The 17847-nt window shown below is 41.0% G+C and overlaps 1 protein-coding gene across 4 annotated transcripts in view; it reads left to right on the top strand.

Moving 5' to 3' along the window:
- The window catches only part of mgat3b (beta-1,4-mannosyl-glycoprotein 4-beta-N-acetylglucosaminyltransferase b), a 141234-nt gene that overhangs the window by 87447 nt on the left and 35940 nt on the right, over positions 1–17847 (top strand). The gene's annotated exons all lie outside the window — the stretch shown is intronic.

Here is a 17847-nt window from a genome sequence, read left to right as displayed (position 1 = left end):
TCATCTCCTTCATAAAGAGGACTCCGACTGTCCTCCAGGACTGTATAAAAATCTTGCCAGTTTTGGATTTCACTGATTTGAGTCATTTGGTTCTCTCTGTTAGACAGTCTGGAATGTGCCTTTTGTCCGAGTCCTCGCTTCTCTGGTCCGTTTCAATAACATCTGCTTCAGATCTTCAGATCCTCTTGGTCCTCTCTCTTTTGGACAGTCTTAGTCTTGCATGTTTTGGATAATCTTTCTCTTTTGGACTGTCAAGACCTTCTCTCTTTTTGGACTGCATGAATCCTGTCTCTTTTATGAACTGCGTGCATCCTTAGTTATCTAGATTTTGCCTCTTTTGGATTGTAGGGGTCCTTTCCTTTTTGGGTAGTCAGAGTTCTTTTTATTTTTCCTGTTTTGGACAATCTAGATAGCGTCTCTTTACTTTTTGAACAATCTTACCCAATCTCTTTTAGACAGTCTTGAGTCCTCCTTGACCTGCCTAGGTCCATTACTATTTGGGCAGTTAGTCTTTTGTTCTCTGAGATTGTTACTTTTTGGACAGTCTAGATAGTTGCTTTCTCTTTTGGATTGTCCGAGTCTTGTGGTTTTGCGACGGTCTATGCCCTTTGTATTTTAGACCTTCAAAGCTTTGTCTCTTTCAAGACTGTGTGAGTCCTGTGAGTCTTTTGTTCTCTGAGATTACTTTTTGGACAATCTAGATAGTGTCTCTTTGGGCAAGATTGTTCAAAAAGTAAAGACACTATCTAGATTGTCCAAAAAGTAACAATCTCAGAGAACAAAAGACTAACTGCCCAAATAGTAATGGACCTAGGCAGGTCAAGGAGGATTCACGACTGTCTAAAAGCGATTAGGTAAGATTGTTCAAAAAGTAAAGAGACACTATCTAGATTGTCCAAAAAGTAACAATCTCAGAGAACAAAAGACTCACAGGACTCACACAGAGCTATAATCCAAAAACGTATCCTTTCCTCCCTGAAAACCTTATGCATTTGAGAATAAGGATAAAACATGATTTTTTAGGAATGAAAAGCATGATTTCACTGGTCTACAAAAAATATTTATTTGCTACTTTATTAAGTTTTTGACACTGATTCCATATATGAAATAAGAATTAAGCTAGCATGTCAAGTTTTTGAGATACACATCATTGACGTTTTAACACTTTTGAATATCAATATAATATATCAACATGATATCTGGAGTTTGGACTCTGTCTCACCAAAATGGTTTTGATGTGCTTCTTCTGAAAACGAACCAGTAGACGATACCAGAGACGCGTTAAAGTATATTTATGTCCATTTACCTCAATATAAAAGTGAGGTCAGCGTGCCCAAAAATGTTGGAGGCACTCGCTTTTGCGCTTGTACTGCACACCCATCTCTCTTTGCAAGAACCAACAGTAGTCACCCATCATGCTCGGAGTGAATTTTCCCCGATTATCAGTTTTCCATCACCTTTATATCTTGATGAAATCTTTCCCCATACTCATCTCTGACATCGCTCAGATTTGGTGGAAAAATGTCGAAATGAGAATGTAAAAAAATGCGTCTTCAGTGACATTCTGGCTCCCGTAAGCTAATACGCTTTCAGCAGGTTCTCCACAAGCTCAGCGTTGCTCTGTGACTGCCAAGAAAATTCTGGACAACCTGCACGAATGAGGGTGCTGATTCAGTGGGCTTCAGTTTCCTTTTGAACTCATCGTCAAGCATCAGTTGACAGATTTCAGGGCCAGCAGAAACACCTTCCTTAATTTTGGCTTCATTTTTCTCGAGACCAAACTTATTTCTTAAATGCATCGCCGTTTCTGTCCATCGCCTTGACAGAATTTTCAAAGTAATGGTGAATCTAACGAACAAAATGTCCTGAAAATGCAATGTCATGTTTCACAGTAAAACCGACCACCTATACTGCACCGTCATGTCTGAGTTGTGTCACTATGCTTTACAGTCATAAAAGACCTGGTAATCCGTAACAAATATTTTTTCTGCTAAATAAAATGTAATAAGTTTTAAATAAAATGAATACAGTAATCCCTCACTTATCGCGGGAGATAGGTTCCAAGGCCGACCGTGATAACTGAATTTCCGTGAAGTAGGGACACCATATTTATTTAATTATTTAACGTGTATTTGGACGTTTTTAAACCCTCCCTGTATTGTTTACAACCCACCATTTACTCTATTAATAACAGGGACAACTGCTAAGCAATATGAAATCGGTAGATAAGTTTACACTTACTGTATAGCAAAGTACACGTAGCAGCTTGTAGGCGGTCATGACGTCGTCGACCTTGTTGCAAAGATTCCTAAAGCAGATTCCATCCAGACTACTGCCTTATCACGTCCACTTGCAACTTGTTTTGCACCCTGGTTAAAGGACACTGCGGCCGTAGATCTTATATCTTTAAATAAAAAGAATCGCGGACTCATTGATGCTGTAATGGTGTAGCTGTTCCCTTCCTTCAACATATCCAAAACGTTTACCTTTTCTGCAATCATTTGCATCTTCTGTTGGCGCTTGGACACGGCTCCTGAATCAGTAGCACGTTAATGATGAATGAGTGAGATGAGACTTCCTGGTTAATGCAACACTCCATCGCTGAGCCAATCAGCAGCACACAGGAACTTAACTGCGTGCTCTGATTGGGTAGCTTCTCACCCATCCGCCAATAGCATCTCTTATATGAAATCAACTGGGCAAACCAACTGAGATAGCAAGTACCAGAAGTAAAAAGACGCATTGTCCGCAGAAACCCACGAAGCAGCGAAATATCCGCGTTATATATTTAGATATGCTTACATATAAAATTTGCGAAGTCGTGAATCCGCGAAAAGTGAAACGCGAAGTAGCGAGGGATTACTGTAATGACAAGGTAAACAACTCGCAGCTGTTGGTAATGTGTGGCAAATTCTTTTATCTGAATGGCATCCCTAGTGGAATTACTGGTGTAGCCGCCGGTGTGTAAGGAGAGTTCAAGCGCGGGTGAAATACGTGCCGAAAGAAATCTCACAGTCCAAACGTTCGTTTTCAAAATTATTTTGTGAAAATTCAAAGCAAATAATCTACACAAGAATAAAGAAAAAAGTTGTTACACACGTAGAATAAAAGGCAAAAATAAAAGGAAAAACGTATCTTCTCTAAACTTCGCTTTTCTTGTAAAACTATAGTCGTTTCTATATTTAAAGATTCTTAACTTCTTCTTTACTTAAAGGTTCTAAAATGTTTTTAAGTAAAGAAAAAGTTTAGAAAAAGCTTTTAAATTGAGGAAGCAGGTTCTCTCCCCTCTTTTACTCCATTTATCTTTATTCATTTATTAATTTATCTATTCACTTATCTTTACTAGCATAAAGATTTACACTGCTGGCCTAGCTCTCTTTCTCAGAGGTGGGGGTTGATTTGTTTAGAACCTTTTTTTTATTATTATTATTTTTATTTTATTTTTTTGTAAAACTTGAGTTATGTGTATGGCATGTTATTTGATTTTAATAAAATAAATAATAAAAAAAAAACTGTTACAACACTTCAGTTTTTCCAGTTTTTCTTCAGATTTAATCGGTTGAAATGCAATGCCTGATCTAAAATGGCGAAAAGGTAAACTGCAGACTACCAGAGGTTAAAATATAAAGTTTATGTTAGCAAAAAATAAAACTTTATTACAAATGGGCCTTCTTTAGGGAACAACTAATGATAAGTTACACCCTCTACAGATGCTCTGCAGCAATTAAAGTAAATGAAGCCGTGACAATTTGTACAGGTGTCCCAACTTCTGTTGATTTCTTAAAAACCTACCTGTCTGTCTGTAAAGCAGAGTTGGAACAGACTGCGATCCAGACTGATTTAATTTGAAGAAAACCCTGAGGTGCTCTAAAACGTTTCACTGGGAGTGTTTCAGCAGTCAGCATCTGAACTTTTCCAGCTTGAATAATTTAAGAGGAAACAAATTTACTGCCCATAAGAATATTAGTCATGCAGTAACAATAGCGTCTGCAGTCAAATTTCATATTATAATCATCTTGCATCCAAATCCAGGACTCACAGGAGGCATGGGCACTCTCCACTCCTGTATCTCGCATACGTTCAGGTCAGGTTATTGGTGGTGTGCATGAATGAGCCCCTCCAACCAGGTGGGTTTTGCCTCGTGTTCAGTGCTTTAGGGATACGCTCCAGGTTTCCTATAAGTCTGACCTGGACTAACTGGTTAGAAAATGGGTGGATGGGCTATTATGCCAGCGCAGTGGTTAATGCCACTGCCTCACAGCTCCTGAGACTCGGGCTCCTAGTGTGTCCACCGTCTGCATAGCATTTATATATTCTGCTCCAGCTTACTCCAGCTTTTTGTGTGTGCATGTCAGGCTGACGTAAGAGCGGAGGGATGTGTGTGTGTGTGTGTGTGTGTGTGTGTGTGTGTGTGTCTGTCCCACCAAGGGTTAGTTCTGGTCTTGCATCTGGTGTCCTCCAACCCTACAACAGCAAAAGTGGGATCTAAATACTCAAGAAAAGAACTAACAGCATGAAGCGCACCAACAGGCCAAGAAAAAGGCTAAATAAAGGTAAAGGCAAAGGATAGGGGTATAGAATATAAAAAATAGGGCTGAAAAAATTCAAGGGTTAAGATAAGGGTAAGGGGTAGGAATATAAAAAAACAATTTAACCTTAGGGCCCTGAACGTGATTTTTAATACTGGGACCCATAACCCTATATGGGTTAAGGTGGTAGGAATATATATACAGTGGAACCTCGGTTTACAAGTAACTTGGTTTACGAGTGTTTTGCAAGGCGAGCAAAAATTTTTAATAAATTTTCACTTGATAAACGAGCGAGGTCTTACAGTACGAGTAGTATGTACTGTATACGCTTTGTCTGCTGAGCATCATGTGATCACAACTGAGCTGATGGTTCTTCTCTCTCTCTCACTGCGGGATTGTGGGCAATCGTCTCCTATTCTCCGTCTGAGTCGGCGTGCCTCACTCATATAGTCAACACCCGTACGAGCGTATACTGTTTACTACAGCATTAGCATTGTGACTGTGTATGCGTGTGCTCGCGCGCGCTAGTGTGTGCTGTGACGTGCGAGTCCCCATCTTGCACCCTAAAACACGAAGCTGAGTCTCAGTACTTTAGCAACACCAGCTTTATTTAGCTTGAAACAGCAACAGCGCGGTTACTTATACACAGACACAGCAGTCAGGCAGGGTCCTGCACATTTATAATGTTCCTTGTATCACCCATTGACGGCAGGCGCTTATAGCATGTCCGCGATCTTTTTGGATTTGCTTTTACGGAGAACTGCTACAGCGCTGGGAGACTGCGATTGCTTTGGGATGCTCTTCCGCGTGTCGTCCCGTTGGGTGCAATCCCACAAGAGTTTCGAAACTCACTCACACCAGCCATGATTCTTTTCGCGTTAATTTGTTAATTTGTTTTATGTATTTTTACTTTATATTTTGTATTAATCATTTTTATATGAATAGTTTGTGGAACAAATCATTTGAGTTTCCATTATTTCTTATGGGGAAATTCACTTTGATATATGAGTGCTTTGGATTACGAGCACGTTTCTGGAACGAATTATGCTCGCAAACCGAGGTTCCACTGTATAATATTATAATAGTATTAATAATAATACTATTATTATATATAAAATTAGGGTTATTGGATGCTGCAGTGGTTAATGTGGTTGTGATTTCAGACTTGGCCATTATCAGGGTGGGCTTTCTTCACTCATTCCAGGCCAGTTCAGGTGTTTATCTTTATATCCCAAATTAAGCTTCACTGGTGACTTTCATGCTGGGCTTGAATGGGTGTCATTACTTGTTCTGCCCTGAGTCATCTGAGTCACAAGCTTTTATATATTGACTTGATATGAATGAGGATATTGATGTTGATGCCAAAACTAATAAAATTTAAATGCCAGTAAATGCTCCCGGTCATTTCATTTATCGCATGTTTGTTGTTTTCCAACATTTGTCAAACCGGTATCTTTTTATAGAGAATATGCACTGAAAATGGATGACAAAAATGTTGTTTGTTTGCGTTGTAATTCTGTCAAAGCGCCATAGCACCTTTGTTGTCTTTAGGCATAATGCCGTTTAAGGGTGTGTGCCTACAATTAAAATGGCATGCTAAAGTAAATGGATCTGGGGAGTCCAGAGGCAGGAAAAGACGTCTTAACACAGAAATACTGGATAGTCTAGCGTCGGAAATGAACTTGATATCCATCCATCCATCCACCCATCTGTTTGCAAACCTGTTTTTCCTGAGCAGAATCTGAAAGCAAAAGCATAACTCGTAATTGGAAAAACAAAAGCTCTAGTCATAAACCCAAACTTTTCAAAGCATTTTTGTTTATTTCATATCTGCAATTTGGGACAATACGGGACTCCAATGGACTGAACTTTATAGCCCAAGCGTGACCTGTGACAAAATGCTCAGCAGGACCCTGCTTGTCACTCTAAATAGCAGCTCCTTAAGCGGATGTCAGACTTGCTGACCGAACGTCCAGCCACTGAATATTAGTGGGCATGTCGCATGTAACGACTGCGTGGTGACTTTCCAGCACAGTTGTGCCCGCCCCCATTTTTCTGACAACCAATAGTATGTTGCTTAATGGAACCATTGCTGTTCAGCCAGGCAAACATCAGACAGGAGTTTTCTTGTGTTTGTGAGGTTCAGAATACCTGCGTGTCTTATTCTTTGTCACTGCGTTAAAAGTGTTGTATGGCTGGTTGAGCCTTTATTTGGTTGTCAGCCCTCATGTGCACGTAGACCACATCCATCCATCCATCCATCTATTTTCCAACCTGCTGAATCCAAACTACAGGGTCACAGGGGTCTGCTGGAGCCAATCCCAGCCAACACAGGGTGCAAGGCAAGAACCAATCCCGGGCAGGGCGCCAAACACACACCCACACACCAAGCACACACTAGGGACAATTTAGAATCGCCAATGCACCTAACCTGCATGTCTTTGGACTGTGGGAGGAAACCAGAGCACCCGGAGGAGACCCACGCAGACATGGGGAGAACATGCAAACTCCACGCAAGGAGGACCCGGGAAGTGAACCCAGGTACATAGCCCACATGTATGACTAAATACAAAATGATACCTGTTTGAGTATGTCGGAATTGCAGACTAGTTGGTGTGAATCGCTGGGTGTGTCACATTATATGACTGGCCTTCTTGGGGGCATTCCACTTACCTAGTGACGGTGTACTGATATCTTCAGACAGATGCGACCTAATAAACAAATATAAATACCAGTTCGGAGCCAACTTTAAATTCTGTACAATCAGAAACTGACCAATTTACAGACTGTAAGTGTTAAGAAATAAATGCTTTGTAATCGTCTGTGCTGAATCTGTCTGCAAGATTCACTCGGCGAAGAATATGAGGCAATGACGCTGCAGAAAAGTGGGTTTCTGGGCTGTACTGACAGCATCTGAGATTTCCTTAAAAAGACTGAATCTTTGTCAAATGAGTGAATGTAGAGAAAAGCCAAGCAAAATGACACCTTTTATTGGCTAACTAAAAAGATTACAATATGCAAGCTTTTGAGGCAACACAGGCCTCTTCTTCAGGCAAGATGTAATGATTACATCTTGCCTGAAGAAGAGGCCTGTGTTGCTTGAAATCTTGCATATTGTAATCTTTTCAGTTAGCCAATAAAAGGTGTCATTTTGCTTGGCTTTTCTGTACATTCATGATGGCTAACACGGTACAATACCCTAGTACTACAAATGAGTGGAAAAATACACAAGTACAGGGGTATAAACATTGTTTAGGGTAGCACTCTATTTAGATTGCCATCCTACCAAGTAGCTTACAGTGATGGTGACAGCACTATTGTAATTTTACTATGCAGCCCTTATCAGTTATGAATCTGTGTAAGCTCGTGCTATAAAAACTAAAAACTATTGATATCGTCAGAAAAAAAAACTGAAATGCAAAGTCGGCGGTTTTGTTTTGCAGATGTACTCACCCCCCTTGTCTATCAGCAGCTAAGCGAGTTTCTCTCTCATTTGTCTTTTCTCAGTGGTTTCACTTTGATGACAGAGTGGCTTTCTTTAGCACATGTACATAAGTATTCAAAGCCTTTGTCGTGAAGCTCAAAATTGAGCTCAGGTGCATCCTGTTTCCCCTGATCATCCTTGAGATGTTTCTGCAGCTTCATTGGAAGTCCACCTGTGGTAAATTCAGTTGACTGGACATGATTTGGAAAGGCACACACCTGTCTACAGAAGGTCCCACAGTTGACAGTTCATGTCAGAGCACAAACCAAGCATGAAGTCAAAGGAATTGTCTGTAGACCTCCGAGACAGGATTGTCTCAAGACACAAATCTGGGGAAGGTTACAGAAAAATTTCTGCTGCTTTGAAGGTCCCAATGAGCACAGTGGCCTCCATCATCCGTAAGTGGAAGAAGTTCGAAACCACCAGGACTCTTCCTAGAGCTGGTCGGCCATCTAAACTGAGCGATCGGGGGAGAAGGGCCTTAGTCAGGGAGGTGATCAAGAACCCGATGGTCACTCTGTCAGAGCTCCAGAGGTCCTCTGTGGAGAGAGAAGAACCTTCCAGAAGGGCAACCATCTCTGCAGCAATCCACCAATCGGGCCTGTATGGTAGAGTGGCCAGACGGAAGCCACTCCTTAGTAAAAGGCACATGGCAGCCCACCTGGAGTTTGCCAAAAGCCACCTGAAGGACTCTCAGACCATGAGAAAGAAAATTCTCTGGTCTGATGAGACAAAGATTGAACTCTTTGGTGTGAATGCCAGGCATCATGTTTGGAGGAAACCAGGCAGCGCTCATCACCAGGCCAATACCATCCCTACAGTGAAGCATGGTGGTGGCAGCATCATGCTGTGGGGATGTTTTTCAGTGGCAGGGACTGGGAGACTAGTCAGGATAAAGGGAAAGATGACTGCAGCAATATACAGAGACATCCTGGATGAAAACCTGCTCCAGAGCGCTCTTGACCTCAGACTGGGGCGACGGTTCATCTTTCAGCAGGACAACGACCCTAAGCACACAGCCAAGATATCAAAGGAGTGGCTTCAGGACAACTCTGTGAATGTCCTTGAGTGGCCCAGCCAGAGCCCAGACTTGAATCCGATTGAACATCTCTGGAGAGATCGTAAAATGGCTGTGCATCGACGCTTCCCATCCAACCTGATGGAGCTTGAGAGGTGCTGCAAAGAGGAATGGGCGAAACTGGCCAAGGACAGGTGTGCCAAGCTTGTGGCATCACATTCAAAAGACTTGAGGCTGTAATTGCTGCCAAAGGTGCATCGACAAAATATTGAGGAAAGGCTGTGAATACTTATGTACATGGGATTTCTCAGTTTTTATATTTTTAATAAATTTTGCAAAAACCTCAAGTAAACTTTTTTCACGTTGTCATTATGGGGTGTTGTGTGTAGAATTCTGAGGAAAACAATGAATTTAATCCATTTTGGAATAAGGCTGTAACATAACAAAATGTGGAATAAGTGATGCGCTGTGAATACTTTCCAGATGCACTGTATATGTGTATATATATATATATATATATATATATATAATGTTTCTCGGTGGTTTCACTTTGGCAACAGGGTCACTTTCTTTCAACTTCAAGCTGTAGCCTCGTATTTCCGGGTTGGACAGACAGACACGCTGTGTAAGCTTGTGCTGTAAAAAGCCTGGGCTCCTAGAAACAGTGGATTCTGGCACTTCAATTAATCAATCGCATCGGTTGTGCATTAGCAGCTAAGCGAGTTTCTCGTTCTTCCATGGTTTTGTTTTGTCGATGTGCTCGCCTCCGTTGTCGATCAGTGGCTAAGCGAGTTTCTCATTTTTCGGTGGTTTCACTCTGGTGACAGAGAGTCGCTTTCTTTAAGCTTCATGCTGTAGCCTCGCATTTCTGGGCCGGACAGACAGACACACACACATTTCCACACGTAGACGTTTATATATAAGATAATTATATAGACTATATTTAGGCTCTAGATCTAAACTCACTAACCTAACATTATAACAAAATCCAAAGAAATCGAAGCATAGTTACTATTGCTAAACATTTACCCATGATTCCTGTTTGCCATGTCCTTGTTAATATATGTGAAGAAGGCAATGTCTCCAACCAATCAATACCCAGCATTCATGTTTCTTGCAATAGGGCTTTTTTTTTTTTTACCATGCCAGGAATGGATGTGAAGAGTATAATATCATTAAGTCATCTGCAAAGAACAACAGAGGATGATATTTTCAGAGTTTTAGCACAAATATTAATGTGATCCCCATTGAGAGATCCTAATGCTTTGAATTAAATCCATCTTTAACAATGTGTTCAAAGTCTACAGTTGCTGTGATGATCGTCCTAACGTTTACTATGCCAGGTCTGGGCATCAAAAGGTTGCCACAGATGACATTATTTAACACACCGCCCTTGACACACACATTCACACTGCAGTTAATGCTCACACCGTAGGGATGTGGGATGGAAGGCGGGCTCCCTGAAGTGAAACCCAGGTGGACGTGTGGAGAATGTGAAGCTTCACACAGACGGGCGCTTTAATCCTTTCTCCTATCAACTGAGCCACAATGGCACCAGGCGTCCTCTGTGCCTTATTAATTTAATGTGAACAGAAGAAGGAATGACGGAGTGATGCCAGATATTTTGGTGGTTTCACTTGTGTTGCAGTCGTGAACATTTGTAATAGCATTAATTATGGTATAATTGGTATGAAGTTATTGGGGCAAGTTGTACATAATAATTGGTACTTGACAATAGAAATAATTGGTACAAAATTTATAGGGGCAATCAATAATTATGGGGACAATTGATGCTTATTTATGGTGATTAATATCCTATGTTAACTATTGGGACAATTGGTGCTTTAATTTTGTCAACTGGAATTAAATTATAGGGACAGATGATAACTAATTATGGGGATAATTGGTAAAAATTTCACTTAATCGTGTGGAAACGTATTACTTAAATAGTAATGTTCAATTAAAATTGTTAATTATGAGTACAACTGGTATAATTTGTTACTTAATAATGGGGGCAACTGATACCCAAATTATGGGGCACATTGGTGTTTAATTACAAGGGTAATTGGTACATAATTTTGGGAATGATTGGTTGTTCTCATGTGGCATCTGGTAGTTCACAATGGATTGAAGTGCTGCTTAATAATGGAGAAAAATGATAGTTAATAATTATCACTTAATAAACAGGATAGTTGGCACTTGCATGACTAAAACATAATAATGGAAGCAGTTGGTACCAAAGTCCTGGAGTCGGCTATTTGTTTTCTGTCTGTAATATTCTCAGTTATCCGACTTTGTCTCCAGCCCAGTTGTTTTAAAAGCAGAACACCAGCTGTGACATGTACTTTTATTATTTTTTTATTGGTAAACACACATGTAATAAACCAAATTACTTTTGCAGTTGGGATTTAACTTGAAAGCCCATATCAAGATGGGCAGAAAGGGCTGTAAAAGTTGTGCAGGTGATGCCACGCGATCTGAGCTGTGCAAGGCATGCAAATAATTTTATGGAGGGCAAGGGAGTGCCAACGCAGCTGCAGGTGCCATGTAGGGCATCGGCACATTAAAGCCGTGCATGGGACTGTTTCTGCCGCTCCGGTTTTCTGTTGAACTTGATCCAATCCTCCCAAATAAATAGTTCAGAGGATTTATATTTTGATGAGAGCTGTATTTCATAGCATGCCAAAAAAGCTGAACAAGAGTTGGTCTCCTCATAGCCGTTCAACATATTTTACTTTTATTTTTTATTTGCCTAAAGCTAAAGGAAGCACATCTTTATCCTCTCTGAATTCCCATTTGTTCAGTTTGGATAGTTCAACTCCTTTTCATATGTCCATTTTCCTGTCCTGCTTATCCAGAACAGGGTGGCAGGGAAGCGGGAGCCTAACCCAGCGACCTGAATCCAAAACCAGTTCAAACCTGCTCCCAAATGTTTGACTTGTTGTTTGTTTTATTTAATATGTTATAATGGAAGGGTTTTATTGTCCTTTGCACGTTTGTCTGCTCCATGTTTTCAATATGCTTTGAATATCAGGTGATCGGAACGTGCCCGCGTAAAAATAACAGCATGAGGATTGGACTTTTAATACACAAGCGAGAGACATTTCGTTCTATTGTAATTGGTTTTTGATCACTTTTTTTGTTTTCTGGTACACTAGCCGTGTCACCTGTCACTTCGCCTTACCTGTATTTTCAGTCTTCCTTTTAACCCTTTAACCGCCAACTCCCTAAATATTCCCCACGCCAGGCGAAATCTGAACAATTTTCGTTTTTTTACTTTTTTACATTTTTTTTACATTTTTTACATTTATTCAAGCAGTATTGACCACTAAATGTTGTGCAAGTTCTAGAAATGGGCAAACACATAATAAAACACAAAATGTACCTTTTCTCAGGCTTCTGGATTTATTGTCTACTACAAAACGGAACAGTCAAAAGTAATTCAAAAGTCAAAAGTAGTTCAGTCAATCATAGTTTCATTCCCATTATTTGAGTTTGCTGTGCCACAGGCCAATGCAGGGAACTGCACAAAGTCCTGGATTGCTGGGACACTTTGAGCAGAAGGTCTTGACGTCTCTACGCTGACCCTTCTTTGAACAGACACGACAGCGTTTTTCTGAAAGTCCAAAGTCCTTACATTCATCTGGCAACACTGCTGAAATAATATTCATAGGATCCTCTTTGCCAGTGTATACACGAAATCTATAAATGTAACCTGAATTCTCAGCTAAGCAAAACATCTTGATACCAAACCGTGCCCTTTTCAACGGTAGATACTGTCGAAACTGTAAGCGGCCCTTCCACAACAATAAACTTTCATCAACTGCAACTGACGGTCCTGGCATGTAGGGCAACTGAAATGCTTCAAATAAATGATCAATCAAAGGACGTAGCTTGAACAAGCGGTCGCGGTTTGGATCTTTCTTATCTGGCTCATTTCTGTTGTCATTCAAATGAAAGAATTTCAGCAGCAAAGAGAATCGGTTACGTGTCATGACAGCTGCAAAAATAGGTGTTGCATACATAGGATCTGTAGACCAGTACATCTCAATATCTGGTTTTCTGATTATTCCCATCAACATCAAAATCCCAATGAATTTTTTTCATTTCGCTTTCATCAGTGTCAAACCAAGCACGAACACGGGAATGTGGAGGTAAATTGGGATTTTTCTCAATAAACTGTGCTGCATACAGATTTGTCTGATGAACAAAATGTCTGATCAAATCAGGTGACACAAACAGCTCATAAAACTGCTCAGCAGTGTAATTGTTTACATCAACAGTAAAGCCACACGTTGCCTCAAACGGATGCAGAAAAGGTAGTTCACCTCGGGCAGCAGTCCAGTTGAGATGCTGGGGATACACCCACTCATCGCCGTCATCTGATGCGTCTTCATTCACAGTATCATGCAGCGCACGTTGCTGCTCATCATTGTCGCTAAAATCTTCTTCAGAACTGCTACAATCATGATCAGAACTGTCCAAAATCGCCTGCAAAGCCTCACTTGAAGTCAGTTTACGTTTCGCCATATTCACAGCTTTCACTTTCGAATCACATCACGTGATCGGCCAATACAAGCGCAGAGTTGTTGAAATACAACATAGTAATAATACCCACGCCAAACCGTCAGTTGTACTACGTGCCAGGCATTCACATAACCACAGGCAAATGTGCCGGATAATTCCGGCAGTATGGCGTTAGCAATAAAACAACGGTGCCGGATATATCCGGCAGAAGGCGGTTAAGGGGTTAAGCCTTTTCTCCGTATCCTAGTGTGCTTCATCCTCTGTTACCTGGTGCTCCGTCTCTCAATTTCAATCCTGTTAAGTCTGTTTCTCAGACTTTGTCATACCGAGTCACCTTGATCACCTACTGTCTGCTATTTTGACAATCACCAGTGGTAGACGAAGACCCCATAACCTACTAAGAAAACATCATTCAATACTCCTGTGAATGCTTCCCATCTTTGAAGACAACTCTTGGTGTCCCTTCCACACCTTATCTCGATGTCCTCATTCGTCTCAAACTCTCTTGCCCGGTCCTCTGTCTCTCGATCTCGATCCTGTTAAGCTTGTTTCTCAGACTTTGTCATACCGAGTCACCTTGCTCACCCACTGTCTTCTTTTTGACCACCACCAGACACAGACAGGCTCATGTAACCCACTATGCAAACATCATTCCCATCTTTGAAGACGACTCTTAACGTCCCTTCCACACCTTTTCTCGATATCTCGATCTCGATCCTGTTAAGCTTGTTTCTCAGACTTTGTCATACCGAGTCACCTTGCTTTGCTATTTTGACAATCACCAGTGATAGACGAAGACCTCATAACCCACTGTGAAAACATCATTCAATACTCTTGTGAATGCTTCCCATCTTTGAAGACAACTCTTGGCGTCCCTTCCACACCTTTTCTCGATGTCCTCATTCGTCTCAAACTCTCTTGCCCGGTCCTCTGTCTCTCGATCTCGATCCTGTTAAGCTTGTTTTCTCAGACTTTGTCATACCGAGTCACCTTGCTCGCCTACTGTCTTCTTTTTGACCACCACCAATCACAGACACGCTCATGTAACCCACTATGCAAGCATCATTCCCATCTTTGAAGATGACTCTTAGTGTTCCTTCCACACTTTTCCTCGATATCTTGATTCGTCTCGAACTCTCTTGCCTGGTGCCCTGTCTCTCAGTTTCGATGCCGTAAAGCCCATTTCTCAGACTCTTGTCATTTTGAGGTGCCTTGATCACCTACTGTCTGCTATTTTGACAATCACCAGTGGTGGGTGAGACCCCATAACCCACTGTGAAAACATCATTCAATACTCTTGTGAATACTTCCAATCGTTGAAGGCGACTCATAGGATCCCTACTGCACCTTTCCTCTGTATCCTCGTGTGTCTCAGTCTCTATTGCTCGGTGCTTCATTTCTCAATCTCGATCCTATAAAGCAGTGTTTTTCAGATTTGGTCATTTCGAGTTGCCTTGCTCACCTACTATCTATTTTGTGCCACCTCCCAGATGTGCTTGTTAACATCAGAGACTGAGTCATCATGGTGGACAGGACCGTTCCCACAGACCGTACCATTACTGCCAACAAGGCCATACATCGCGTTCCACGACAAGAAGAGCAAGTCATGTGTCTTCATCGATGTGACGATCCCATTTGACAACAACATCCTGATGAGCAAGGGGGCAGAAAAGATTGTCAGGTTTTAAAAACCATGAGATCGAAGTCAGGGGCATGTGGAACACAAGGACAAGAGTTGCTCCAGTAGTCCTAAGTGAACTAGGAACGATTAAGACCGGGTTAGAAGAGCAGCTGGACAAATCAGTGCAAAAAGAGATCCAGAATATCAAACTCCTTGGCATGGCCCACATTCTTGGACGAGTCCTCCGCTGAACAACAAGCTGAGCTCAAAGCCTGAGACGTCCGGTTGATCGCTCCATGAATGAGGGTTGTATTATCATTATTATAATACACCCCCTAGTGTAGTGGGAGCTTTGCCCCCTGCTCGCTTCACTCACCAACCCCCTTGCCTACGCTATGCAATAGCAACTTCACCCCCGGGTTTGGTTAACCAGATATACATTTTAAAGAGATTTTCATGGGAATTGTTACATACTCTTTTGATTCTATGTTGCATCGCTTCTCCGTGATCATAAACATACACCTGACCGAACTGTGGTTTCTTCGAAATTAAACTTGTCGTAGCTTTAATTGTTGCGGGAGCACAGATTCTCATAAAGTTTAATCCATTATTGTGTAAATCTACATTTTGATCATTGAATGATGCGATCCCGAAGAGTTTATTGTAGACTTGGATATTTTGCCTGTAGTGTTTGTGGATTTCACTTTCACCAAACAACAAATCTTTTAATTCTTGTGGATAGGCCTCTTCATTGGGAAGAAACACTACTTTTCCCTGATGGCAACACGAATTAGATGATCTAAAAGTCTCCGACTTAAAGTTTAAATCCGAACAATATCTACATACTTCTGTCATATCACTTATGTCCATATATTCAATCTCTTTTCGCTTTTACCTTTTCGTCAATATCGCATTGAACTTTGATTCCGTGTTTGGAATTACATCGTGATGACGTAACGTATTAGTGCCCGGGAGTGAATATCGTTTCTTTCTCTCTACACAAATTGTGCCTGACAGTAGCATTCACACAAATGAGAAATGATTGAACCGTGTGCGTGGTTGTACACGTTTTAGATGTGGGCAGGACTTTTCCAAATCTCTCGGGGCTTGAAATTTTCTCTTTCACCAAACAACAAATCTTTTATTTCTCGTGGATAGGCCTCTTCATTGGGAAGAAACACTACTTTTCCATGATGGCAATTAGACGATCTACAAGTCTCTGACTTAAAATTTAAATCCGAACAATATCTACATACTTCTGTCATATCAGCTATGTCCATATATTCGATCTCTTTTCGCTGTTCTGTAATTTCACCGAGTAATAATTATCTATTGCAATCTTTACTATCAGTTTTTCAAGGCTTTTGAATTTTAGTATTTTCATAATCTCTAACCTATTCTCCATTTATGTTTCCTGTTGCGTTAGAGAAATTGGTTGCGTTATACATTTTTCGTTCTTTTTGGCTTTGAAATTCACACCCAAATACTTTTTTAATTTACACTTTTTTACTGGAACATTTCAGTGAAAACGATATTTGGAATTACCTTTTCATCATTATTGCATTGTATTTTGATGCCGTGTTTGGAGTTATATCGTGACAACGCAACGTATAACTGCCCGTGAGTGAATATCGTTTTTCTCTCTATATACGAACTGTGTCTGACAATAGAATTCACACAAATGAGAAATGATTGAACCGTGTGCGTGGTTGTACATGTTTTAGATGTGGGCAGGACTTTTCCAAATAACTTTGCATAAAGACTTCTCTCGTGGGGCTTGAAATTATCTCTCATCTCAGGTTTTTCTTTAAAATCTTTACTATCAATCTTTGCTATAATTTTTTAACTTTCAAATTTTAGTGCTTTCATTATCTCTAACCTGCTCTGCATGTGTATCATGCCAACATTTTTGAATTCTCTTTTATTTCTAGCCCCGGGCGTGGTTAAATCTCTTGGCACAAAGTCTCCGTCTCGTAGGACGTGAAAATATCTCTCTGAAATGGTCACATCTCATCCCAGGCTAAAAAGTCTTGTCTCCCGAGATTCTTTTATTATAATTGAGAAATTAGCTGTGTAAGCCCATGCTGTAAAAAGCCCGGGCTCCTAAAAACCATGGATTCTAGCACTTCAATCAATCAATCAATCAATCGCATTAGTTGTGTATTAGCGGTAAGCGAGGTTCTCTTTCCTCGGCGGTTTCAGTTTGACGACAGTCTCTTTCTTTGAGCTTAGCTGTTAGTGATGCTGTAGCCTCGCACTTCCTGGACAGACAGACAGACAGACACATGCGTAGACATTTATATATAAGATTCCTGGCTCCAGGCAGTCATTTCGCCTGGCTAAACCACCCATAATATATCATGTACTGCCAAGGCAACCCCCAGTAAGGTTTTGGGAATATATAGTATTAATTACATTATATTGTATATCACATCATGTCCCCACTAGTATTTCAGAAGCCCCCTCAACTGTTTTCATCTGGTGCTGGGGCTGCTGCTACTCACACTTAACGCTCACATAACATACGTATCTGCTTTTATTGTGGGGAAACTCTTTTATAACAAGTGTTTGCCACACCACAACTAGAATACTGTGGTATAGTACCTAGCAATACAACACGCTGTAACTCTTTGTCCTCTTCCCTCTGCCTCTGCTCCTCCATACCAGC

This window comes from Erpetoichthys calabaricus, chromosome 12, assembly GCF_900747795.2.
Source record: "Erpetoichthys calabaricus chromosome 12, fErpCal1.3, whole genome shotgun sequence".
Classification (NCBI taxonomy): Eukaryota; Metazoa; Chordata; class Cladistia; order Polypteriformes; family Polypteridae; genus Erpetoichthys; species Erpetoichthys calabaricus.
Note: the sequence above shows the minus strand (reverse complement) of the source record. Positions and strands in the feature narration are given on the sequence as shown.